Raw genomic sequence first — 26,561 nt, forward strand, 5'->3', positions numbered from 1 at the left:
ACTATGTGTAATTTCCTATTTCTCACAGTATCATCAAGAGTTTTCAAAGGTAGGGAAAAATTTCCCTATCTTTCTCACGCACGGCTCGCTTACTCACATCCACTTCCATTCTTTTACTTTGTGTCAGTATCCTCACTTGTAGATTGGATAAGCAGATTCAAAAAGAATGAATTATGAGCAGAAAAAGAGAAAAAGAATATTCTCGAATGATAAGGAGAAAAAAATTACAGATTACGACGAAAAATTCAAGAAGAACTGCTATAAAAAGAGAAAGAATGTCATGAATAAGCCTTCATCTCACTCTATCTGTCCGCGAAACAAAGCACACTTCGGTATTTGAATTTTGGAAATTCACGTATCGAATTAATATCAGTTCGTTATGCTAACGATTTTACCATTATGCATTATTCCTTGACTTCAACCAAAAACTATGTAAAAATGCAAGATAATCTATTAAAGAACGATGAAATTTTGACATATCAAAATGATGAAATTTTCGACATATCAAAGACTTCATGTGAATGCTTGCAGATAAAATTATATTGTCCACCATCGATCTTGCATATTAATATCATCAAATACAAGAAAATGTCACGAAAACAGGTGTTATCAATTTTCGTGAATGCCGTTCAGTTTACATTATACCACGCAAACTTTTCAACATTTTGTGAACCAACTGGTTTGGACTCCATACATGTGTACATATGTACAGATGATTTATTAATAGTGTCAGTTAACGAGCAATTGAACACTTGAAAATTTTGTTCGCTCAGTTAAATAATTACGGTATCATAATAAACATAACTAAGTGCGTGTTCGAAAGGAAGTTCGTTTCGTCGGTTATATAATTAATCAAAACGAGATTCGATCGATCAAAGACGAAATAGACGCTATAATGAAATTTTCTAAATTAAGAACAATTAAAGAACTCAGACATTTCTTCGAGATGGTCAACTTTCATTGCAATTTATTGCTTTTATTGCATTATGTTCATCCCCCGTACAGCCGCATTGTAACAATGGCTGGATATACTCCTGAAAGAATTTAAGAATAAGAGAGACTCTTCGATAGAATAGATGGAAGCTATAGAAATGGTATTTGATAACATGAAAACCGAATTCGCTAATGTAGTATTGTTGAGACATTCAAAACACAATGTGTTATTATCGACAATGATAGATGCCTCAGATAAGAATAAATGCGGCTTTACAAGCGTGTGAATAATCAGTGGCAATCACTCAGTTTGTTTACCAAAACTCTTTCAACAGTTCAGCGTAAGTACAGTGCCTACAATTAGAAATTATACGCGGTATATTACAATAAAATGATTTTGACATTCTGTGAAAGGCAAATATTTATAATTTTTACGAATCATAAATCTTTAACTTTTGCCTTCCATAAAAAAACTCATAATCCATCTGCGTCAATTTCGTTATCTGGATTTCCTTGGATAGTTTACAACAGATATTCGGCATATTAGCAATAAAAAATATTATCTACTGTCAATGCGTTATCTCGGATAGAAATTGTGATAGTAGGTTTCCGATACGAATGACTTCACCAAAATGCGAAAGAATGGCTAGAAATAAAAAAAAGAAATACTCAATTCCAGTGCACATGCTTTTCAGTTTCAAAATTTGACCTGATCGGGTACGAGTCGATAAAACATACTTTGACGTCTCAGAAAAAAAATACGGCCATACATTTATGCTAAATTGAGACGAAAGCTTTCTGAAAATAACATTTATTAGCAAAACCATATCTTCTTTCTAATCCCCTATATCTTCTTTCCATTCTTCATACTCAACAATTGTTTATACTTTCTTCCAGTATCCACAAACTTTACATGTATATGTGTATATATAAAATATGTACGTTGCATATATACAAGAATTCTTTTTTTTAGAATTTGTACACGAAATCGTTAATGCAAACGTGCACACTTTCGGCAATTCATAGTACTTTTTTTTTTAAACCATTTATCACTATAGAGAATATTTAATTATTGCCAGAAAACATAAGAAAAAAAAAAATTCATTTTTGTGATCAAAAAAACTTATTTACGTCTTTAAGTGCCAAGAATTTAATAGATTAAATTTTTCACTCGAACAGAAAATATCGCGATTGTAACAACGCGTGCGTTCATGTAATAGATCGAAGGACTGTAAAAAACAATAAAAAGAACTTTCGAAAGGAAAATACATGATCGACTTTGATCTCAACAAGATCGATGGAGGAAAGCTGGAAGATGGTATCAGGGCTGTGACGAAATTCTTAACCATCCCGCTTTATACTGGCACGTTCTCCTCCCTCCTCCCTCTTTCTCTTTCTTGTAAGTGTGAAAAATGCTTTAAACTATGACCTGGGGGCAATTTACTGGATTTATGATTTAACGCTCGTCTCTCAAGATTCGTTCTGCCTTCCCCCCTCACGTATATATAAACTCTCGACGTCTTCTTGACTACCGCGCTTCTGCGCATGATATTTGTTTCTTTAGTGCATGAGTTACATTACGAGAACGCCTCTATGTACCTCTAGAAGAAGGAACATGTGCGGCAAAGTAGTATAAGGAAAGAAAAGTAGTATAATTAAAAAGAAATCGAACAAAGTTTATTTCAATAATTGTGCGTAAGCTGTAAAATGTATGATGTATGATGGATCAATTTTTTTTTCATTTGTACTTTAATGAACCACTAAACTTAGTTCAAAGTTAAAAGATTTTATAACACATGCTTCTTTTTTAACCATTCTATGAAGAATTGTTCATTTATTATGCGATTGTTGTATATTTTAAAATTTAAAATGTGCGAATTTTTGCATTATGGAAGTATTTCAAATAAATATATACTGCACTTTCGGACAGTTTTAATTTTTTTATCGTATACACACGCATACAAACAAAACATACAAACACACAAAATATAACATCTATTTCTATACTATACCAGATAAGTATGAGGAAAATCGCCGTGAGCTTTGTTTATAAGCATGGAGTAATAGATAGAGAACTAAAATAGTGAAGAAATTAATTAATGGCGGAGACTGTGTAACCAGTAGTAGAGAAAAAATTGTCCATTTTTATTTTCGATTTTATTTTCGAAAGATTATTGACTCTCAAAATGTTCATAAGCCTAAGTTCTCTACTTCCTATTTACATTCAGTTGAAACAGTACCGTCAGAAACTACACAGAAAAATATTCAGAATACATATTTCTTACATACTTATACGTTATATTTTAGTTTTTTTTTTTTTTAATATTATTCAGTTTGTTAGTTTATATATTTTTTTAGTATGTATTTTAGTATGTATATATTTTACATATAATTATTTGTATTAATGATTAAAATTATTTACAGACGCGCGCGCGCGCGCGCGTAAACACAGAGAAGATAGTTCGTTTAAGTAAGACCATCTAAATATCTCATTGAATTATGATGTAGAAAATATTTTTTACATAATGTGATATCAAAAAATCTTCTTCGTTAGTTATAGAGTTTACTCGTAATAAATATCAAAATTTACAAGTAGTAAGATTTATATATAACTATCTCCCAGTATAGTTTAAGAAACAAGTATAATCGAAGATTGAAGCGAGCGTTGAGTTTCTTCTACGCATAAAGAACCTGGATATCCTGACAAATATAATGGCATTGCTCCTAATCTAAAGAATAGCCTCGTTCTGCGTAAATAAGCGGTTGGATAGCGATCTAAAAAGAGATTCGAAAAATGAGAGAACCAGGATGTTTCGCTTATATTAAGTGCCCTCCGTTCTTTCCCTTAATTATCGTCAGGATGTAATTCGTGCACGCTCGAACAAATCTCGTTCGCGCGGCGGAACGAAGAGTCGAACGGTGCACCGGTAACGAGAGAAAGAGGAAAAGAGAGAGAAGCAAAGAAAGCAAGAAGGCAGTCTGGCGCCAGAAGCCAAGTTGTTGCGCATCGCGCGACGCACCAACGAATCGCCGCGGAAGATCTCGAGGAGCGCACGCACAGGCTGTTCCCAGGTACTCGCTGATCTTGCGAGAAGCGTTGACAAAGCCATGGTGGTCCTTTTCTATTTCTTTCGTCGATAAACGAACGAAACGAAACGAAAGGAAGATCTCGTTTCAGTGTTCTCTTCCCTCTCTTTCCCTCTCCCTCTCTCTCTCTCTCTCTCTCTCTCTCTCTCTCTCTCTCTCTCTCTCTCTCTCTCTCTCTCTCTCTCTCTCTCTCTCTCTCTCTCATAAACACACACACGCGCGCAGTATCGATCTATGTACTTATATACTCAAGTGAAGTTATCGAAAACGGGTTTGCGCGTCTTTGAACGCGAGCAATGAAGAGAAAGAAAGAAAAAGAAAGGAAAATAGCTTAGCGTGAGAACAATTTAATAAAATAGCGCCGTGACGGTACTAGCTGGTCGAGTATCCGATTACGATACCTATTCGATAGTGGTAGCAAAATAAATTCAGTGAGAAAACGATTGCTACGCGCTGTTGGGCTGCTCAGAACAGCCAAAGAAGAAGAAAAGAGCAAAGGATATCCTCGCACAAGAGAGCGACTGACAGATCTACCCCGACCAAGTTCGTGTGTGTGTGGTCTTACGGTGAATTTCTATTTCTTTCGTGGAAGAGTATACGATCGTAGTTTCGATCAATCTTCTTACTTAGCTTCCCCTCACTCGCTTCATGCTCGCTGATGATTCCTGACAAAAAGCGAAATTCAACTAGACAATCTTTTCCGTAAGCGCAGAAAACGACCTGAATTATTCTTTCAATGATATATCCTTTCTCTGAAATTCGATTATTCCTTTATCCTTGCCCTTACGCACGTTCTTTTAGATGTTTTATTTGTAAGTGTTTTATTTATAAATATGATAATATTCGTGTGATGTAAAAATAAAATATAAATAATGTTACTTTAATCTTTTAAAATCAATAGTACAGAAACATCGATAAGTCATGCTGTTGCTTTTATAGAGATCGTACGTTAACGTTAAAATAATAAATATAACAAGTAGCATCGAACCAGCTCTCTTCAACAGGACCTTGCGTGATCATGCCATCATATCTGCTTTCGAATTATCATTGATAACGTCTTTAATAATCTTGTTATAGCGTAATTACATTTTCCTCGTTCGTACGATTAATAATCCACATACAAAAAAAAAGGACAACATAATGTAAAAAACTTTCTAATATTTCATCTATGAAGGAAGAAAAAAGAATCTTGACGTATATCTCGATATCGCAAAGAAGAATTAAGGAGCGAAAATGGTCGAGTGAGGGTGGGAGAAGACATGGTATACATTTTTTCATACCTTGTATTTAATTTTTTAAAAAGATTTTGATAACTTTTGGAAGTTCGATAAACAATAGATGTAAATATAGGAGCACATAGTGATGTCAGTCAGTCTGATAATAAATTAGTCTGTGTTCAAGTCAGATTGAGAAGGTGCGTATCCACTTGTTGCGTATCTTTGTTATATATAATCGTGGCTTATCAACATTACGTGCGTATCCATATAAAAACGGAAGATGAAACGAGAACACTGTCGCGAGAAATACAATCTCCATTCCTTCTGAGATATGACGATGAAAATCCGACAGATGACTGATCGTGTCGTATCTTCGTATCATATTTTGATAAGCAACGATTCAACACTTACACGTTCATATTGATATGCAACGATGATACGATACGCACCTTTGATTTGTGATAATAATCTAGTCTCTAATGGCAAGTTTGTTAAAGTCTATAGTGATCATTTTGTTACATCATTGTCCTTCAAACGACCGATTAGCAGGATAATAAACAAACAAAGCATATTCTGTGTTTTTCACGTTTAAATTGACAACGTATGCTGTACGACAATATCGTATTTGTCGAGCATAATATTTGAAATTCAGATTAGATTGTTTTTTGTCGCATCGACGTGCCGTGTGTGCGATACGATAAAAAACAATCTAATCTGAATTTTAAACAAAACGACAAAAAAGGTATTACAGCACTTACCAATGCTTCGCACTTTTATTCTGTATTTATCACTATTAGTATCCGTAGCGAAACATATTCCAAATAAAAATTGAATGACTTCGAGAAGTGTTTATCCCAACGTTATTCGTTTCTTTTGTAAGAGAATGCAAAGAAGTTGTGTAAAGATCAAGTTTATTTTTTTAAATGGTATCATATATTTTATTATATTTAGGAGATATTCTACGATTTCTTTTAATTTAAATATTGCTAAGAAATCATTATTGTTTCCTTTACTACTAAAATTTATTTACTACTACTCTTACCACGTTTTAAGTAATATAACAACATTGAAATTAAAATATCTCCTAAACTAATAGTTTTTCGAAATAAATAGATTAATACCTTTTTATACAGAATTAGAAAGTGAATCTACTAATGTAATAAAAAATATATTATATCATTTAAATAAAAACAAACATGGTCCTTCCACCAAAAAAAACTAACATCGGAATATATCTCTCTTCTTTCCAAAGCGATTCAACTAGAAATTACAAGATAAGAGTAGTGCGAAGTATTAGAAGATATAATATTTTCTTTGTCGCATTGAGAACTCATGTGTGACGAAAAACAATCTAATCTGAATATCAAACATTGCGATCGACATAAACAACATTATTGCATCGAATTTGAACAGGACCATAGAATATGCTTTGTTTGCTTATTGTCATGTTAATCGATTGTTTGTACAATGATTTTGTCATCATACGACATCCAGCCAGAACCTTGTCTTACAAGCAAGAGCAGATAACCAAAAACTTAAAAACTTTGGGTACAAGTATGTCATCCGTAATACAACCCTATGCTCTTTTCGTGCCATAATTCATCTTAAATAGTTAAAGTCAGACGCTGAAACAAATTTGAAATTCCCATTCTTATTTAATTTCTCAATAATAGTGAAATATATCTAAAAAAGGTTTAAGCAAAAATTACATCGTTTTATTATATCTACTAAAGTGCGTAAAAAAAATGTATTTTAATATACACGTTGAAATATCTCTGAATACTCTCTTTTTACAGCTCAACAATTTATTTTCATAAATCAACGATTTATATGTTAACATTTTTTTTTCACTAAATAAACCTATAATTTTCAAATTTGATGTTCATTTTTAGCAATTTTCTTCAGTTTCAAGACGCGATACTTGAATAATTTACATTTATAAATAATAAACTTAAAATATTCATTTACATGAAAATTGTTGATATTAAATTTAATTATAACAATATAACAATTTTTATTAATAAAATGAATATGTAAGCGTTGACATTCTCATTTTATACATTTTTACATATCGAAAAGTTATATAAGCAAAAAAAAATAATGGAAATCACAGTTTGTAAATGGTATAATAATGATATTCCTTTTAAAAATATTTGAAACGAAAATATTCGCCACACCACGCACATCGCATAAAAATCGAAGACCCACATACAACTCGTAATCGATATCAGAAGCATATAACTCCGCATAATCTAACAAGTCCATGTATTACGAAAGGTCAATATTCAAATAATGTAATATTGTTATTTATTAGTGAAGAGGCTTGGTATAAATGTTTTCCTGCATATAGTTTGTTGAGAGTTGCATTTACGACAACAGTAAAATATATACCATTCAATCAGAAAAAGTCAGTGCTCATCGTCTTAAAGCCGTTTCTTTACAAAAATTCGATTAATTTCGCTTACATAAAAATAATAACTTTTCAAATCGCGAGTGAAACGCAGACACCAATAAAACCGCTAGAAGTTAACTTAAATAATGAAATTCGTGATCTGATAACTAATTTTCAAAATACGTATTTCACACCATTAATTAAACATAATTAAGAGCTTACAGATACATCAGAATCACATAGTACTACAATCGTATATTACATCCACAAAAAAAGAAGCCAATTTTGAATCTAAAGAGTATATTGCTGATAATGTAAGGTTTGATAATGTAAGTGGAAAAGTCGATTTAAGTTATAAAAACAAAACCTGTAAAGTTTGAAAAAAAAACGGAAAAAATTCTTCGATCGCTTATCAATGTACAGAAAAACTTTCGAAAAATTAAATCCGTAAAATAGCGACATAAATGGGGCTACGAGTTTTGAGAAGGATGAAAGAAACGTTCATTTATTACAGAATATGTATTGAAAAAGTTTCAAGAAGCTTGTGACAGAAGACCGATTGTTTATGATACGAATTTGAAATTGCGGGCTTTGGAGACAAAAGACCCGATAGACCTATCTAAAGGAAAGTAAATGATGATTCAGAAAATTTTTAAATGTGTATAGAATCATATCTCCTAAGATAACAACAAATTTAGAACGCAATCAAAATATTAGTAACTTGCAAAATGTTGCAAAATCTTTTATTTCATATATAAGATCTAACATCCCAACTGTAGGAGTTGAAGAAATTTATAATGCAGATCAGAGAGGACCTTGAAATATATTCTAGACGAACATTGGCAAAATTACGAATGAAAACAGTACCAAATAATATTTATATCGATTATCAAAATTCTTCAAAATCAGGAAAATCAGAAAAATTCATATCAGAATATTTTAAAACTTGATTTAGCTAAGTATATCTACCAAATCGGTCTCAAAAACATGCTATTACTCGATTCGTGCACACTGTTCAAATCAGTTAAATCAATTGATTTCAGAAAACAAAGAAATAACATTTTCAAAGAAGGATATGCTTCAATCTTTAGATATTTTTGGTTTCCAGATATAGAAAAATCCTGCACGCACATTTGGATAATATAATTCTGCTAGACGAAAATATCAATCTGCATTCATAATAATTAAATTTTAGTCATTAATCTAAAATTCAGATCCAGCTCAGATTCAAAAATGTCTTCGATATGCTTGGTTTAAAAGCGGATACCTAAATACAATTCAGCAAGTTCAAAAATCCTGTAGATTTTTGTTAAGTAACTAGGACTGAACGAGATCTACCGAAATGTAGTATTTGCGGAACGTTGACTTTTATATGATGTGCATTTTTTTTTAGATATCTTTCACCGTCATTGAAATAATTCATGGAAAAGAAAATTTTGAATTTTTTTCAAGGATTTTACTCCTTCGGAACGCCGAATTATGGCACGAAAAATACGTAGGATTGTATTACGGATGACACGTTTTATTTAAATCCGATATTTTTTAATCTTTTGAATTTCCTATCCTTTTTGTTACTTTGTTTAATGTAGTCATAAGTACTATTAAAAGGACCGATGATTATTAGTCAAATTTAATTCGTACTTATTCTAAAGAAACAAAATATTCCTCTGGAATGTCCAAGTGGGAGTGTCCATTTTGTTTCTTTATTACATTCGTACGCCCTGATTTTCTTGTTTATCGATGATTTTCTATAGTATTTATGGAACGTAATACGAGCATTACAATAAAATCGTTAGATGAATTATCGATTTATGAATAATCGATTTATTTCTTCTACCTCGTAGTGAAATTCCAAGATTTACGTTCGAGAAACTTTAAATAAGACGCGGCGTTACGACTCGGATGATTAGTTCCTTGAAAACTCGAGATAAGATAATTATCGATCTTACGATCAATTATGTATTATTAAATTCATTACTTGCCATACCGAGACAGCTCTTATCCGTTTAAACATTAAAGCTAAAAACAGTCTATCAAGCAGAGAGATTCCTCGTCATCATTGATTCGTATTTGTTAAATCAAAGAGAACAATCAGAGTTTATACGATCGACCGGTAAGTCTCGTCGATGTCATCGACATCTTTAATCCTCGTCCTGCAAACGAACGTGCGAGCCGATTATTTGTTCTCAAATGAATGAGAAGTCGATGTAAGCGAAGAGAACTGGTGCAAGAAACGAGAAGGAATACGGCGAGGAGTATGGTGGAGTATTCTCTGAGAGGATACTAGTGGTGGTGATGCACATCTCCTGTTGGCAATTCTTGAGCTCAACGTACGACCTTGGTAAGGCCTTGTGAGGTCACTGACATGATTCCATCTTGTCTATCGACCAAAAAGATCGCGAGGATTCGAAAAAACTAGAAGGCGTAAAAGAAAAAAAGAAAGAATAAAAAAAAAAGGGTAACGGAAGGACTCATACGAAGAACTGATAGACTTTTATCGTAATATTAGACTTTTATCATACTCCATCTTCCTTTCCTTCATTTCAGACGCATACATTCATTCCTTTCAACCCTCTGACGGCTTCGAAACTCTCACGAATCTCTAAACTCAGGTATAAGTACCGTGCGAATTTAGAGGCCTTGCATTGAAGATGGACGATAACCGATAGCAACAGAAATCTCTCAGACGCAATATCGCTTTTCTTTCTCGCGTTCTCGCTGCGTTGGAACTTCCTGTCGTCACTTAATTCTTACACGTGTTTCATGTGTTAATATTAGAATACGAAAATATTTTACCGAACCTTCAACATCGGTACTTCTTCATTGCGCTAATTTCAATGCCAAACACGACGCAACCCACGCCGTTTCGCTTATATTTTCCTTCGAAATTTCTGCATCTATCTTAGGCAGATTCCTGAATCCTAAGCTTTACGCATATATGTGTATATGTATATCTATTTGTACGAATAGAATGTCGTATTCCACAGCACATTGAGAAGGTTCTTCTCTTGCTTTGCAAACAATTCCATGTCGAGCTTAATTACAGTCATCCGTGGTTTAATGTCTCTCGAAGTAGGAAAAAGAGGAACAGAGAGGAGTATTTTGCATCACGCCATGGTATCAGGGGCACGCAAACCTAGCCTTCTTCTTCTCTTTTTATTTCTTTTTCCCTTTCTACTTCTTGTTATGCGTTCGTCTTTCTCTTATTTTTTCTAGACGGAACTGCGAGTTAACCAGCACTAAAAATATTTTTGCTATAATCATTGTTTCAGGAACGATAGTGCAATGATAACAACAGTAATGAACAATATTATATTTCTAGGATAGCTTTACTTTAAAATCTCCGAACATAACTGCGTGCGTAGTTAGAAAAAAAAAGATATACTTCAAACGTGTTTGAAAATGATGAACGAGACATTCTCGAAGTACAATATTCTTGGAATAACAAATACAGAATGACTGACGTAAAGCGCCAGAAGCGACCGTAGGAAGGAAGATTTGTGCACAACGTGGAAGCAACGAAGGAAAGAAGAGTCAAAGAGTCTCACAGAGAGCGGGTGTCTCATTAACATTCATAGAACTTTATATCCGCAGAAGAAGATATTATTATTCGGCGAATTTTATTCTTGGACGATGTCATAGTACCGCTGTAAAACGTAGCCCTACAAGAAGGCTTCGCGTCAAATTCATTAGAATATGGAAATGAAAATACGCTGGATATAAATGGTAAACCTTGGAGATGGCTTTACTACCACATTACAAGAGAATCGAACGTAGAAAAGATGCTGGTCGAAGACCTCTTTCTCTTTCTCTTCCTCTCTCTCTCTCTCTCTCTCTCTCTCTCTCTCTCTCTCTCTCTCTCTCTCTCTCTCTCTCTCTCTCTCTCTCTATCTATCTATCTATCTATCTATCTATCTATCTATCTATCTATCTATATATCTATCTCTATCTTATTCCTTTCTTCTTTTCGATTTTCGACCACGAAAAACTTTCACATAGATGAAACCGAAGGTCGATGTCGATAGCAAACGTAAATTCTGTTCAGCCTGGATCAATATACGAGTGAACTTGAGAAAATCATTTAATAGAAATACATCTTAAAGGATTCAATTGGAAAGTCAAATACGAATATATATAAAGCCTAGACAGAAGATAAATTCGGAGATGTACGATGCATTCGTTCAATGGGGCTCGTTCCGCGTATTCATCCATAATATTGAAAATTACGTATTCACTCCCGAACGAGTCATGTAATAGCCTTATGTAATAGTCATTTCGATTTCAGAAAAATCACGTTTTCCATTGAGCAAGTACCTATTTTCTTCATATTTCTTCGTTTACGAATAATACTTAATATATTGGATCACTTTTATATTTCTCGGCTCAGAATTTATTCTTGAGATACACACCTCGAAATTAATCGCGCGAGGTTAAATTAGGTTTGAAACAATTCGCATTGAATATAGTCAAGTTATAGTGTGTGTGTGTGTGTGTAGGATCGAGGAGTTTTTGATAATACCGCTTTAATCGATCGCATTGTACGTGCGCATTTCTGTTTTTCCAACGACTCGATAACGTAATTTTTAAAAAATCGTTTTTATGGCTTTCCGTGTCGTTTCAACTTTACTTCAAAATGAAATGAAATTTTCCAACTAAATGAAAGACGACCGAAACTTTATAACAAGGAAGTTATATTATTTATTGAGCTTCTTTGTTTAAGTTCTTTATGAGTATTTGTAGGTTCGATAGAAGCAATGATCGAAGAACAGTTCAGTTCATTCTACGCTGCCGTAGAGAACGGTTCGAGATGAGATTAAGGCGATCGAGTATTGTGATCAATACCATTAACTTTTTTTTTTTATATTTCATCTATTAAATGTTAATAAAATATGTTAATAAAATAAATTCTACAAAATTTGAAGTGCTTCTCCGTGTTCGGAAAATTGTTCGTCAATTACGAATAATGCAGCAAAATGTAAACAACAATTGCGGCAAGCATTAAAGGAAGAATTTGCCACCATTGCAGATCACCATACGGTACATACGGTAAAGGAGTTATCACAACGGAATAAAAAACCTAATGAATCATATATCACGCATACATATATAAGATGCTTGAAATTGCATAAGCCGACGTAATTAAATATGTTATCAAAGGTATTCGATAGGATGCTTTAAATAAAACAATATTAAGCTGGGCGAAGACAATATATGAACTAAAAAAAAGTTATATGATTATAAAGTTATAAATACGAGATTATAAAAAAAGAAGGAAAGTTGGGAATGAAACAATCGAAGTTGGAAGAAAAAAATGAACCAAAGGAACGCGAAGGATACGAAAAGATGTTTCAACTGCGAGATTAAGCATCATTCGGGGTAAGTGTTATGCAATGAAGGACAAGGATGCTATTTCAATCAATATGAACACGTAGCTAAGTTTTGCAAGAGAATTGTAAGTACGTCGAAAGAAACCACATGTATAGCAGCAAAAACAAAAAAAAAACAAATAAAAATCGCGGATTTACATTTTGTTGGCATCATAGATACCGGCAGCGATTTAAGTTTAATAAATCAAAATTGTTACAATAAAATAGATTGTCCGAAGTTTAATAGTAACACAATAAATTTTGATAGCTTACACGCACTAAATAATAGTATGTGTGATTCATTTATAATAGGTATTATTATTGACGGCGAAGTATACGAAATTACATTCCACATTGTAGATAATAAGATAATGAAACATGCAGTCTTGATCGGCGCCGACTATTTAAGTCAAGTTGAACTTTACTCCGTACAAAATCATGTAACGATTTAAAAACTTCCTGAAATATTAAAGATTGATGCAATTGCAGACACGTATCCATCTGATCTTTCATATACCTCGGAGAAGGATGTAGAACGGATAGCAAAAATCGTTACAGAGAATTATGAACCTGAAAAGACGCGAGAAGTCCGTGTAGAAATGATTGATTTAATTAATTTTTGAAGGATGAAATTCCAATTTATCAAATACCACACAGATTGTCTCAATTAGAAAAGGAAGAAATAGATAAATAGATAAATATATGATTAGATAATGGTATTGTAAAATCTTACAATTGCGGGTACACAAATCTTATCGTCTTAGAAAGACATCGAAATTTGTGTAGATTTCTGAAAGTTGAATAAAAAAAATCATAAAAGATCAATATCCATTTCTATTGATTAAAGATCAGCTAGACCGTTTATAAGATGCGAAAATTTTCAGTACACTCGATTTAGAAAAAGGATTTCTTCACGTTAAGATAGTCAAAGAAAGTCAGAAATATACTTCTTTTATTATTCCAACAGGTCAATACGAATTTATATAGATGTTTTTCGAATTTTGTAATTCTCCCGTTGTCTTCCAGGAATTTATAAATGCCGTATTTAAGAATTTGATTTTTTACCGAGTTATATTAAAGTGATTCTCTTCCTATGTGTTTGCAAGGATTGTATCCTAACGAATGACGAAGACATGATCGTAATCATGTATCAGCTTCGTGGCCCATTTCTAATGTTTTTGAATCCTTGGAAAAAATTCAAGGATTTCTACAGTTTGCTGGATCAGACTACGTTGTCTTACAATTAGTTACGTAGACTATTAGCGGAGCCTGGCAATAACATTTTCAAGCCTATACACTATAGCCTATGATGTAAAGCACGACGCTACGAATTTATTACTATCTTTTCGTTACGTAGTTTTCTTGTTACAAGACGTAAATATATCTGTTAGTTTCTTCTAAATAATATTATGATCATTGTAATACTTTTATTACAATAAATTGTTTTAGGCAGATGCAAAAACAGTAATGAACATAACGTCAGTCAAGTATGAGAGGAGCATCAACGTCTATCTAGAAATCGTACGTTTCATTTCTCATACGGAATAGGTATTGACTTCGTACCAGCTGTTCTGTAAAAATTGACAATCATATATTCTCTGATATCTCATTATCAGCTCAGTTCTTCAATTCACGTGCGCCGACAGCATGAAGGCACAACGTAGTTACATAACAAGCATACCCACATATACATGCAATGAATCGAGAGAAGAGAATCTTCTAACGCGCTTATAATTCATTCGTTTTTTCCGCATACGTCGCTGAAATCACACGTGTCTCGAGTAACATTGAATAAACAGCCTTAGCTTATATGGACAATATAATTATTCCTTTATCGGATATCAAGATAGGAATCGAAAATCTTAAACACGTATTAGATATGACGAGTCAGTTCGGATTAACTGACATATTAACTGACGAAAGTGTGAATTTGTACAGGCAAAGATTTAGGACACATTATAGAAAACAGAAATATACAATTATCAGCTGTAAGATGTAAGATGTGAGATGAACGGCGTTATGGAACTCTCAATCCCTAAATACATCAAAGATGTATAGAACTTTGTCAGTCTTTCTATTTCCGTAAGTTAATCCGTAATTATTCCATGACAGCACAATCGCTAACGAATGTTTTGGGGAATAACCTACAATTTTGATCCAGAAAAGACGAAGAAAAGCATGTCAAGATTTAATGCATGAAGCAAGGTGCTAGCTTTACATTAATATAGTGCTGAAATTGAAAGAAAGTTACATACAGATGCCTCAAGATTTGGTTTCAAGATGGTGCCATTTTATTACTACGCGTGTGAGAGGACTACTCTAGCTGACGAAAAGTATGCTAGTTACGAACTTGAAGTATGAATGTTCATTTCAAAATTATTACCGATTGCAAGGTTTTTATTTTAATCATGAATAAACGAAATCTGCGTATGCGTATAGCTAGTCGGAATCTTGCTTTAAAAAAATTTAATTATGAAATCGAACATAGGCCAAGAAGATCTATGTTGCATATAGACAAAATTATCAGCCTCGAAGCAATGTTTCTTAGTCGAAGTACTGGTCGAGCATCGTTCTAGTTAACGTTTGGTAGTCATATTCGATTAAAATAAAATTCACAAGTACGCCAATTAATCGAAAAGGAATGGAAACGAATATTTGAGGAAGAATGTTGATGATGTGCGACAAATGGCTAGAGAAAAAACTGCTGAAATCGAGAAAAAGAATTTTAAAACTTTTAACAAAAGACAAAAATCAGCGTCAAGATATAGTGAAAAAGATCTCGATCGAACGATTCGTTTGTTTTAAATCTATCCTTAAAATATTTATTTCTTAGTGGAATGCTACATGCGCACTGTCGACCACTAGATTCAAAGGAATATATGAACGCGTACGTATTTGATCACGGAGAACATGAAATCACGAACGATTCATTGACTCGGATCTGACTGATTTTTTGATTATTCGTCGACTTGATCGCAAAGATTCGAATAAAAATCCCGTTCCAGACTATCCGATGATTCAACCTTTTCACGAATCCTTCATAAATAAGAATTTTGATCATGGACTCTAGTTCTATTTTGTCTACGTAATTTATTCAGCGACCGCTCAACGAAATCTCAAGAACAAGGATTTTAGTTCAATATACCTGCAGGATCTTCAAGAATATGCATACAATATGATACGAGCTTAAGCCGAATTGGAATCGAGCGTGGTGAAAGAATTATCGAGGATAGTAAACCGATAGGATTTAGGAAAAGAATCCGAGAAAAAGAAAAAAGAAATGGTAGGAACCCTTTAAAGATCGTACAGTGGAATATTACAGCAGAATTCATGAAAAAAATTGGACCCTCAGTCTGGTCTGAACCGGAATTCAAATCCGGATCTTTTTGCTTTCCGGACGACTGCTTTGGATCACTAAGCTATCCACAAGCCCTCAGTCTAACCTTCTCATAAATGCTTATAAATTAAAAATGGAGATACTCGACCCCGCATATTCTTATAGCTTTCTTGTCCCCTGAAATCAAATGATAGCGGCTTAGTAACGTTGTTTTGTATAAACATCCACTTTGGTAATTTACAAAGGAAAATTCGTTTCACGTAAAAAAAATATTAATTTATTAAATTTCACATTAAAAATATTAAGAAAAAAATATTAATATTTGTGTTTATAACATTTTTCTAATTATATAAATAATTGATAAATCTTATACCACACGATAATTCTAATTAAACGAAGTAAATTTTGTCTGAAAACTTTGTTTTTATATTTTACAGTTTGCTAGTAATACAACATAAAATCGGAAAATAGCCGGATTTTCTAGAGTCAATTTTACACCCTTGGAGCGACTATGAGCAGAAAAAAAATTGCGTGCGTATATATATGTATGCTCTACATATCCCTACAGTTTCATAATTTTCTGAATTTACGAATTCATTGAGAATTCAATTGAGATCTTCTCTTATTAGATGTTCATCATTAGAGTATAACAATTAGAACCAATCCTGAACGTTTTATTAGACACTCTACAATATGCGGAATATTCCACAAATTCCTTTGTCTTTCCTCTTTTCCTACGTAGCTTCATTTTCAAAAAATTGTACTGCGCTGCAACAATTCGAGAACACAGTTTACACTTCGAGATCGCGAAAAGGTAGAATTGTCGGAATACGAAAACGAAAAAGGGATGAGTGCTAGAGGAGAGGAGAAAGGTAGAAAAAATGAAGAGATAAAAAATTGAGAGGATAGAAGGGATTCTTGCGTGGGAATCTCATTACCCTTTCATGAAAGAGACGAAGCCTTCCAGCTGCGTTGAATCGAAGATAGTAGCTCGAATCGAAAGAGAAAGGGGGATGCTTTGAAGCCGGAAGGAAAGACGAGGCTAACAAGTAGAGGGGGAGGGAAGAGAGAGAGAGAGAGAGAGAAAATACCTTTTCTGTTTCTCTTTGTCTATCTTGCGTCGCTAGACCTTTGTTTCGAGAAGTAACGAACTACAGTTCCTAGAGACTGGTATATTCGATTCTAGTTTTCTGCACCAATAGAACTCGTGATGAGAGCTATGTACTAATAGTAATTCTCGTATAGACAAGAAGAAGTGACCACTCCAAACTATCTTACATACACGTTTTGCAATTTGTAACGCTGCTTCTCGGCTAGGTTCTCGTATCGTCGCATCGTTGCTCATCGTAGACCAATAAAAGGGAAGGAAGTAAAAGAACAAAACAACAGATCAATAAGAGGGAAGGAAGAAAAACAATAGTTCTTATATCGTTTCATTCTTCAAAAATCAAAAAAAGGACAAAAAGAAGAAAAAAGGAATCTCAGAAAGATATCTATCTTCGATTAATCGATATCTACAGAACGATCGTAAATGCTTATTCGTCCGTATGAAGTAAGACGTCCGTTTCTACAAGGAAGAAAATTCATGTAATAATTTTCTAATAGAGGAAGTAGAGAGAAAGTGGTCAATAGAGTCGCACGGTAAATCCATGCGCCACGGATGGACGAACCTTAGGTAAATATGTGTGTAGCCGAGCACTTGAAACGAAAAGAGATGGTAATATGGAGAAAGAGAGAGAATGAGAGAGTCTATGACGAAGAGATATAGAAGAGACAACGCGCGATTAATACGCGCGCGAGACACGCAAACACCAACGTTGTACGTGGCTAAAGTAAATTGGTGGTCTGTGGCTGATGTATGGTGGAATGATATTATGAAGAGCTCGTCGACTCATGCATATTCATCCAAATCCCGCCTTGCGAGTAATGCTTGCCCTATCTGAGCATAGGGTTTAATGTTCAAGCATGTCGCGAATAGATCCGTGGAGACTCTCGTCTATGATCACATTGATGATTTTCACTCATTTTGTAAAGTTACAAAAAAATTGGCTTTTTATTTAATTTTTACAATTCAAATAATAATTTGAATGTAAAAGACTAATCTAAAAAGCTAATAATATCGGTTCCGTCAAACAGTATACTTTAACGAAAAATTTGCAATATAAAAGTTCAAAACATAAGAGAAAAATTTCATGTAAATTGTTGAATCAACGTATCTTCTCGATCGATGTTCGTTCTTCAATCAAACAAATCCTATGCTACCAACTAACACGCTTGTAAACTCGAGGATGAACAATAGTAAACGAGTTCGATGTTCCTAGAGAATTTTCCAAAGTGGTAGAGTTGTGAAATTGATCCAAGTTAAATAAACGTAAGGACTTGGGCACCCATATAACAATTTATTTTCTTCTTTCCTATTTTATTGCTATTTGCGTATTTGCCTTCAACATGACCGTGACTATTTACAGAGTTACTTTTGAATGATCCAGAAAAATAAGATAACGAGAAACATTAAAATAGAGATAAAAAAAAGAGAGGAGGAGAGAAGAAATAGAAACATAGAGAGACAGAGAGAGAAGGAGAGAGAGAGAGAGAGGAAAAAACTATACTCCATGGTGGTGAAGATGATGGTGGTGGAGTGCGATGGCAGTTCAGCGCGTAAGCAACGGACAGGTAATCTGCATGTCTAATAATCCGGGAATCGTTCTCGATGCAAATACTTTCATACCCCCGGTGTTCTGACATTCAGCGCATCGCAACGGAAGAAAAGAAATAGTAATAGAAGAAGAAAAAGAGGAAAACGTGAAAAAGGGCAGCTTATTGGGCGAGGGTGAAGAGGAAAGATTATTCCAAGAATTTCTTCGACCACCGTGCTGCCTCGTCCTCCTTGTTGTCGTCGCACGTAGCCTTACGCGAGACTCGAGATTCTTCATTCCTAGTTCTCTTCGAAGGAACGTTAGAGGAATCGACAGCTTTGTAGAAAATGTACGACCTTTTCTTTAGCAGGTGGACAACGTCGGCAAAGATAGAACGAGAAATATGCTTCTTTTAAAAAAAGGAGGAAGAAACGCGAGCGCGAAAGGGTTATGAACCCTCTTTCGCGTGGGTCCACGGATGGAATGCGTCATTAAAGACTCTCAGCAACATGGCACTACTACCAGAGATCAAGTCTACGGCGCTGAAGTATTCATAGGTATTATATTCGTGTCTTTGCAGGAAGTTATATTTTAACGGTCGTAAAAAGCCCGCGCGTATATACTTGCTCTCTTGGGTTCTGAAATAAAAAAAGGCTGTTTGTACGAAGGTACGAGCGTGGTCATGCAAATACAAAGGTAAAGGCGTCTTTCTCCTCGTTGCCTCAACTCCTACCGTTCTTGGCTAAGCATTTACGAAGAAGTGTCATTGGAAGGTGCAACTACGACATTCAGGAAAAGGAAAAAGAAAAACTGGGAGAAGAGACGTGGAAGGATGAACGCGCTTTGGCATCTCTCCAATGTGTGTCTTCGTCGATAAATTTGTGGGGTAATTTTCTGTCGCGTTTTCAACTCTAAATATCCTGCCTTATTTCGAAAGAAAACCATATCCTGCAATTCCAATTAACTTTCCTGAATGAATACCTGCGAATATCTTTAGTTTCGCGTCAAGAACTGAACAGGCAAATGATCCAAAATTTCGGTTTGAAGATAAGTTTCCTCCTATTATTAAATCCTCCCATTACCGATACTGAGAAATCAGAAAAGAATCAGCGATGGTAACAAAATCGATCGAAACAAGGAACGCATTAATATAACATAATTGTATGCCGACGTTTGTCGTAACATGTAGAATATTGTAGTCTATAAAACTATGTGGATAATCACATAGCTCGAACAATCCTCTTCGGTCCTCCTCTTTAAACATAGGACGGAAGAACACAAAGAATAGGTTATATGTATGTATCGTACGAGAGCGACGGTAAGGAGAATAAAGTAGGAGGCGTTTGTTTCGAGGCTGTGCCTCCTTGTATCTATTCTCGACCAAATGAATTACGACTTATTTAAAAGCGCTTGCCTCGTTTATTTTGTACGAGGTTTATTCTGAAGAGAAAGAAAAAGGAGGAAAAGGAGAAGCAGAAATAGAAGAAGCAGAAGCAAAAGAAGAAGAACAGGAAAAGCAAAGCACAAGACGGTGCTCGCGCGCGACCATACCGAGATGAAAGAAATGAAAGTAGATATTACGAGTCGCCGGTAGACTTTTGTTCTTCCTGGTAAGAGAGGACTAAACCAAAGTTTCCCCTTTGTCGGCATGTTTTAACATGAAACACACATGTATCTAAGAACTCCGTGTTATACATATTTCGCCTGAAAAAAATTAGCGGTCAACGATCCCACTAAAATAAAATTCTTTTCTATCTCGTAAGCGTCAAACGTTAAACAAAGATAAAAGTAAGGTGAATCGTTAAATAAGAACATAAAAAACAAGAACACAATACCTGATCAGTAATTCAAACATTACTGCAATGTACTTGCGGAAGTAAAAATCTACTCGCGATATCAATTAAATTCCATAAAATTTGACTCAATGAGTTTTACTATGATTGATATCACACGCATACGAGCGCGCGAGCACGTACACTCTCTTTTCTATTATATTTCTGATCTCTAATGACTTCTTTAGAAAAAAACTTATGCAAGAAAGGACCGAGAAATCGCCAAATGAATAAGACACGGACTCTCCGTAGAATAATCCGAAGAATCTTTAATGGGAAGGTAAACAGAATGAATGGCCATAGAAGAAAGATCGGCATAGTCGGCGAATGCCGATCTTCGAAGGTGGTACAATGCACACGCTGACCCCGAGAAATGAATTCCTAAGAAAGAACGTTCGCTTTAGGAACCTCGAGAGGCGTACGCACGGTAACGGCCTTTCGATCCTGCGGGACCGTGCTCTCTCTCTCTCTCTCTCTCTCTCTCTCTCTCTCTCTCTCTCTCTCTCTGTTCATCCTGCGAGCGTTTATCATCGTCGTTATACGATTCCTCGTGCTTAAAACCCCGTGAGTTAGCGATTTATATACGCTCGCTGTCGCTTCGCTCGGTTAAACGATCATAGAGTGTATCGAGTTGGATGCGTAATGACACGCATGCCTGAAGTCTAATGACGTGCAAGTTAACAAATGGAGGTTAAATCGACGTCGTTCAAAGGTATGTACCTTCCACCGTCAGGAAAGGTTCATAATACTCATAGGCATATCTTAATTTGTCTATATATTCTTCTTTCAAAAGCTTTTAATATTCGAAATATTTCAAAGGAATTGATTTTTTATTATATAAAATACAATTAACAAATAAAAAATTCGTAATAGAATTGACAAATTGAAATTCACGAATACAAATTCCATATTTAAAATTGCTATCTATAGATTTTTAGGAACGTATTCCATCGTGACAATAATAATCGATAAATACTTATAATTACTACTAATATTTACTGTAAAAATGTCTTAACTTTAATACTTGAAGATAAATATTTCTAGTGAAATGAGATTTATTATGTTTTTACTCGAAACTGCGAAGTCTGCAGAGTAAATTTTTGATCGAGAATTTATGTGTAAGTATATTCGGTAAGATCTAGTAAAACGATGACGACAGCGACATCCACCGATTTGCGTCGATCACGACAGAGAGAATAAATATGACGCTAGGAGAAACGAATTCCCTAATATGAATGTCCTACAAAGTATATATACAACAAGTAAGAACTTATCAAAGAATTATTTATCGCCTCGGAGACTCGTATTCACTTTCATAAATTAAACAGAATCAATTCAGAAAGATCGAGTCAGAAAAAATTATTTTAATATTTATATTTATATTTATATTTTAATATTTTTATTTAGAATTATTTAATACTTAACGCTAAATGGTACTTTTTCTCATTAGCAAACGAGCCAATATTAATAATTTTGTAAATCGCAGTATGTGCTAATTACCGAACGATATTTGCGATTAAAGTAGCGACGTTTAACGGCCCCGTCATTAATTTGCAAATAATCATTTATTTTGCGCCCTGAGAAAAATATCTGTCCGTCATAGCTTGTCATCTTCAAGGACAGTAGTGCTGAGTTAATCGATTGATCCTTATGTCTTTATACTCATACTTCGGAAAAAAAGAAAGTTCGATGAAATATGCTACCGTATGATTTTTACAATTAAGTCTCTAGAGATTAAAATTTGCACTCTTTAATATTTGCAGTATAAATAATATAATATAATACCTAAATGATAAGAAATTGTAAAATAATCTCTAAAAGTAAGCACGAATCTCTTAATAGGAATTAAATCATTTCTTAATTCGGTTCATGTATTTCCCTCTGAAAAAAAATCGAGGATCTCGTAAAAATATCGATATTTGAAAATGAGCAGGTGACATTCGCTGAAACAGAAGACAAGTTTTAAGACGAACTCGTCCAACCTGAAGGATGATCGAGCAGACCCGCCGTGGACATCCTGTCTTCGTTAGAAATTCCTGCTACCATATATTGATGCGGGAATACATCAACCGCACACAAACATCGAAGGATATGTCCACGGGGCCGTCGCTGCTGTTCGTTCACCCGACCTTGGCAAGGTCATGCAGCTTGGATAAAAAGAAGAGAGGTAGAAGCATGGAGAAACCAGTGAGAAAGAGTGAAAGAAAGATAGGGGAAAAGAGTGAAACGAGAGGAAAGAGGATCTAATCAACGCCCAACGTCATGCTTCAGGGAGCATCGTACGAGGGGAGAGAAAGAGAGAGAGAGAGAGAGAGAGAGAGAGAGAGAGAGAGAGAGAGAGAGAGAGAGAGAGAGAGAGAGAGAGATTCTGCAGAGCTGCAAGAAAAAAAAAGGAAGATCGGAAGGATGCGAGAAACATAAAATAAGAAAGAAAAGTAGAGTAAGGCTGGTGTAAGAGCTAGAGTGGTGTAAAATCTATCGTGTCAATGCTCTGCACTATACACGTCGTTTCTCAAAAATATCAAATATTAAACTTCAATGAAATTTTCAACTGCATTTTCTATTTATGAGTAAGATCTGTCTTATCCTCTTCTATTTCTCTCTCTTCCTCTCTCTCTTTCTTGTACTTTAACTCGAGTACTATAACTGTACCTTTGTTTGAGCTCGATACTTTCACACTAAAAACGGAAAGAAGAAAAAGTACAATCATTCCGTAAGATTCAATCAGTTAAAAAAATACATTTTTACGTTTATTTCTAATTCATGATACTGAAATTAATTTTTACGTTACTTCATTTTGGAGAAAAGTATCTGCTTTTGGAGAAAGTGATGCTTCTTTCCAATAATCGCTATTTCTCGGATGTATATGTGTGTGTTTGTATATATCTACAAAGTAATTTTAAGTAAAATTTTATTTTTTTCAAATAGCGATTCCAACCATGTCAAGGACACAAAGAGTTTATAAGAATATTAATTAACGAAGCAAATTAAAAATGCATTTTCTCAGCTATTGTTTCGAATAACGGATCATGGTCAATGACAAAACGTAAGGTAAATATACGCAATAATTTTTTAACGATAGCAATCATGTTAGGTCACATTCATGTAATATTATTATAAACAGTGAAAGTAAGCAAAAGAAGAAAAATAAACAAAACATTATTTTCTTAATTCGCAGATAAAAAAACGTTAACTCGGAAGATCATTGCACGATGGCAAAGAAATAAAAGATAAGAAAGAAAACGAAAGGGTAAAAAGCGAACAGTTTGAAAGGACGTAATCGCGAGCAAAGATGTAATCGCGAAAAGGACGCGGGTTGCATGGAGAAGGTCGAGAGAAGGCTACAATTCGAATACTACTCGGGAGATGCAGAGCTTATGAGATTACGTGTAGTTCGAACAAACCCGTTTTTGCCCATCTTACGACGATCCGTATATATACCTCTCTTCGCCTCTTCTCGAATCCTCTTTGAGTTCCTTCTGCGTGTGTCATTTATGCGTGCAACCCAGACGCCGAGTTAAAAATAACAGAAGCCATGGTATTTATAGCAAACCACTAGTGGCGCCACGTATATATACGTTATAAGCTATTTTCTTTCCTTTCCTTTCCTTTTCTCTCTCTCTCTCTACATCCCTCCTACCCCTCTCATGGTGGTAATGAAACGTAATAACGAAGATCGCACGAGCATCTTACCTCCGATCTTGGAAACTTAAGTTACGAACGCGTTTATGCTTGACAATTATAAATATATACGTGTGCATGTTCATGAAGGACGTATACATACATAGATACGTTCGCTTTAAGACCGGCAACGAGTATTAAATAAATCTAAAGATTGCTCCATTCATTAATTCTAAAACCATCCTACGACCATTTTGTATCGCTTAAAAATCACATCGTTATAAAGGTACTTAGAAGGAGAAAGATAAGATTAAGAGGAAAGGGGAAGGGGAATAGTCGAGACTCTCATATTATCTCGGAAGATCAGGATTACGTGCCCACCGAAACCCGTTCTCCGTCCATCCTCGAGAGCTACCGAACCTTTCTCATGGCACCCTGCAGTTTCATATCCCTTCTCGCATTCGCGGTTTTAACCATCCTTCGCTTTTTCTTCGCATCGCACAATTCATAGTTAATCATGTACCCCAGAAATAAAATCTGACAAAACTTCTGTAATTTTTTTGTTCGGTCCTTATAAAAGTTTCGTTTAAAAGTTCTTTTTTTTCTTTAATGTCCCATATAACCAATTACAATTGATGGCGTATTTTACAAGTAGCACAAAACATTGAAAAGAAAGAGAAAAAAGATTCGAAACAGATCGAACAAACGCCCGTAACTGTGCAACCTGCGATGCATGCGAGCACAGGTTAGCTGAAGTGGAGCGATGCGGTACGTTAGACGAGGAAAGAGAGAGAGACGGAGGAAGAAGCGGGTGCATTGCGCTCAAGCAAGTGGCCTTGACGTGGGCCGAGTGGCGAGGGCAAGGACGACTGCTCGAGGAAGATCTCTCTCTTTTTATTCTCTTCTTCCCGCTCCCTCGAGCGCCAGCCACACGGCAGCATCAAGCACGACAACGCGGTAAGTAACCGCGCCCGACACACTACATTCACTCTCCTCTCTTTCTCCCCCCCCCCCCTCTATATATCCATGTATATAAAGAGAAATCTACACATACGCATGCATACATGATATATATATATATATATATATATATATATATATATATATGAATTTGCATATGACCTATGATACTTTTTTAAAATTCTTGTTCCTTTCGGAGGACTGATGCGGATTCGCTTCGAGCGAAGCGTATCATTGATATATAAAACATCCTTTTTTGACCTATTTGTATTTTTTCTGTTCCTAATCTTTTATATTTTACAGAAAAAAGCCTTCTTTCGTACATGTATATTCTCTAAATCTGACATATTACGAAAATCGAGGGTTTCGGACGAATTATAGAATCACTAAATTTTCAGTGATCTTTCGATTTTCGCCCAATTCCTAGCATTTAATTCATATCAATTCTTGAAAAGTTTGTAATCCTTGAAGACGTCATTCTCCATACGAAGTGAAACACTCTTTTCTAACAGTGACGATTAAAAAATCATCGAGCAGGGCATCATGCTAGTCGATACAGACTCGTGACTCAATAGAGAAGGAAAAGAGCTACGTCTAGCTCGAAAGGACAATCCTCCGCAGCATACTCTCCATTCTTCTTCCAGCGACAACGAGATCGTCGTCCCTGAGAGCAAGAGCTGGCTCCTGGAGTCGTTCGAATAATTCATGATGTCGCGATCTTGCACGCGAGAATAGTTTATCGAGAGGGCTGCTAGGGTAGAAACGGGGAAAGGAAAAAGGTTCGATCGAAAATCGATACACGTACCGATAATACACATACGTGTACAAACGAGTCGAGGAAGGAGAGAAAAAGGGAATAAGGTGGGAAGGATTGATCTTATCGCGGGGGTGGGAATAGATGGAAGTAGATTGAAAAGAGAGAAAGAGATGAAGAGAGAAAAGACTGAAATCCATACTACATCAACCACTGTGTCTGCACATTGACAAAGTACAAAAGGTCTTTTTTACCCTAACCACACCTAAATGTCGGCTGCGCACGACCATCGGATTCGAAGATGTTTCAAATGTCAAACCAATGATTCATGAGCAAGTCCAAAGCGACGTTCATTCGTCTTGATCTTCTTCTCCTTCTTCTTCTACTTCCCTTCTTGAAAATGTTTAACTGACAATGATACCGGCA

The 26,561-nt window shown here is 34.9% G+C and overlaps 1 protein-coding gene and 1 long non-coding RNA gene across 13 annotated transcripts in view; one reads left to right on the forward strand and one right to left on the reverse strand.

The window, feature by feature from the left end:
* The window catches only part of LOC127067908 (telomerase-binding protein EST1A-like), a 134,547-nt gene that overhangs the window by 65,997 nt on the left and 41,989 nt on the right, over positions 1–26,561 (reverse strand). The window lies entirely within an intron of this gene.
* Positions 10,157–25,400, forward strand: LOC127068123 (uncharacterized). Of its 4 annotated transcripts, none has more exons than XR_007782827.1 (4): positions 10,157–13,005; positions 13,356–19,854; positions 23,729–23,851; positions 23,979–25,400. It is a non-coding gene; the product is annotated as an uncharacterized LOC127068123 (long non-coding RNA). The 4 variants fall into 4 exon arrangements; XR_007782828.1 differs by having other exon boundaries at positions 13,485–19,854; XR_007782825.1 differs by having other exon boundaries at positions 10,160–19,854; positions 23,979–25,383.

This window comes from Vespula vulgaris, chromosome 1, assembly GCF_905475345.1.
Source record: "Vespula vulgaris chromosome 1, iyVesVulg1.1, whole genome shotgun sequence".
Lineage (NCBI taxonomy): Eukaryota > Metazoa > Arthropoda > Insecta > Hymenoptera > Vespidae > Vespula > Vespula vulgaris.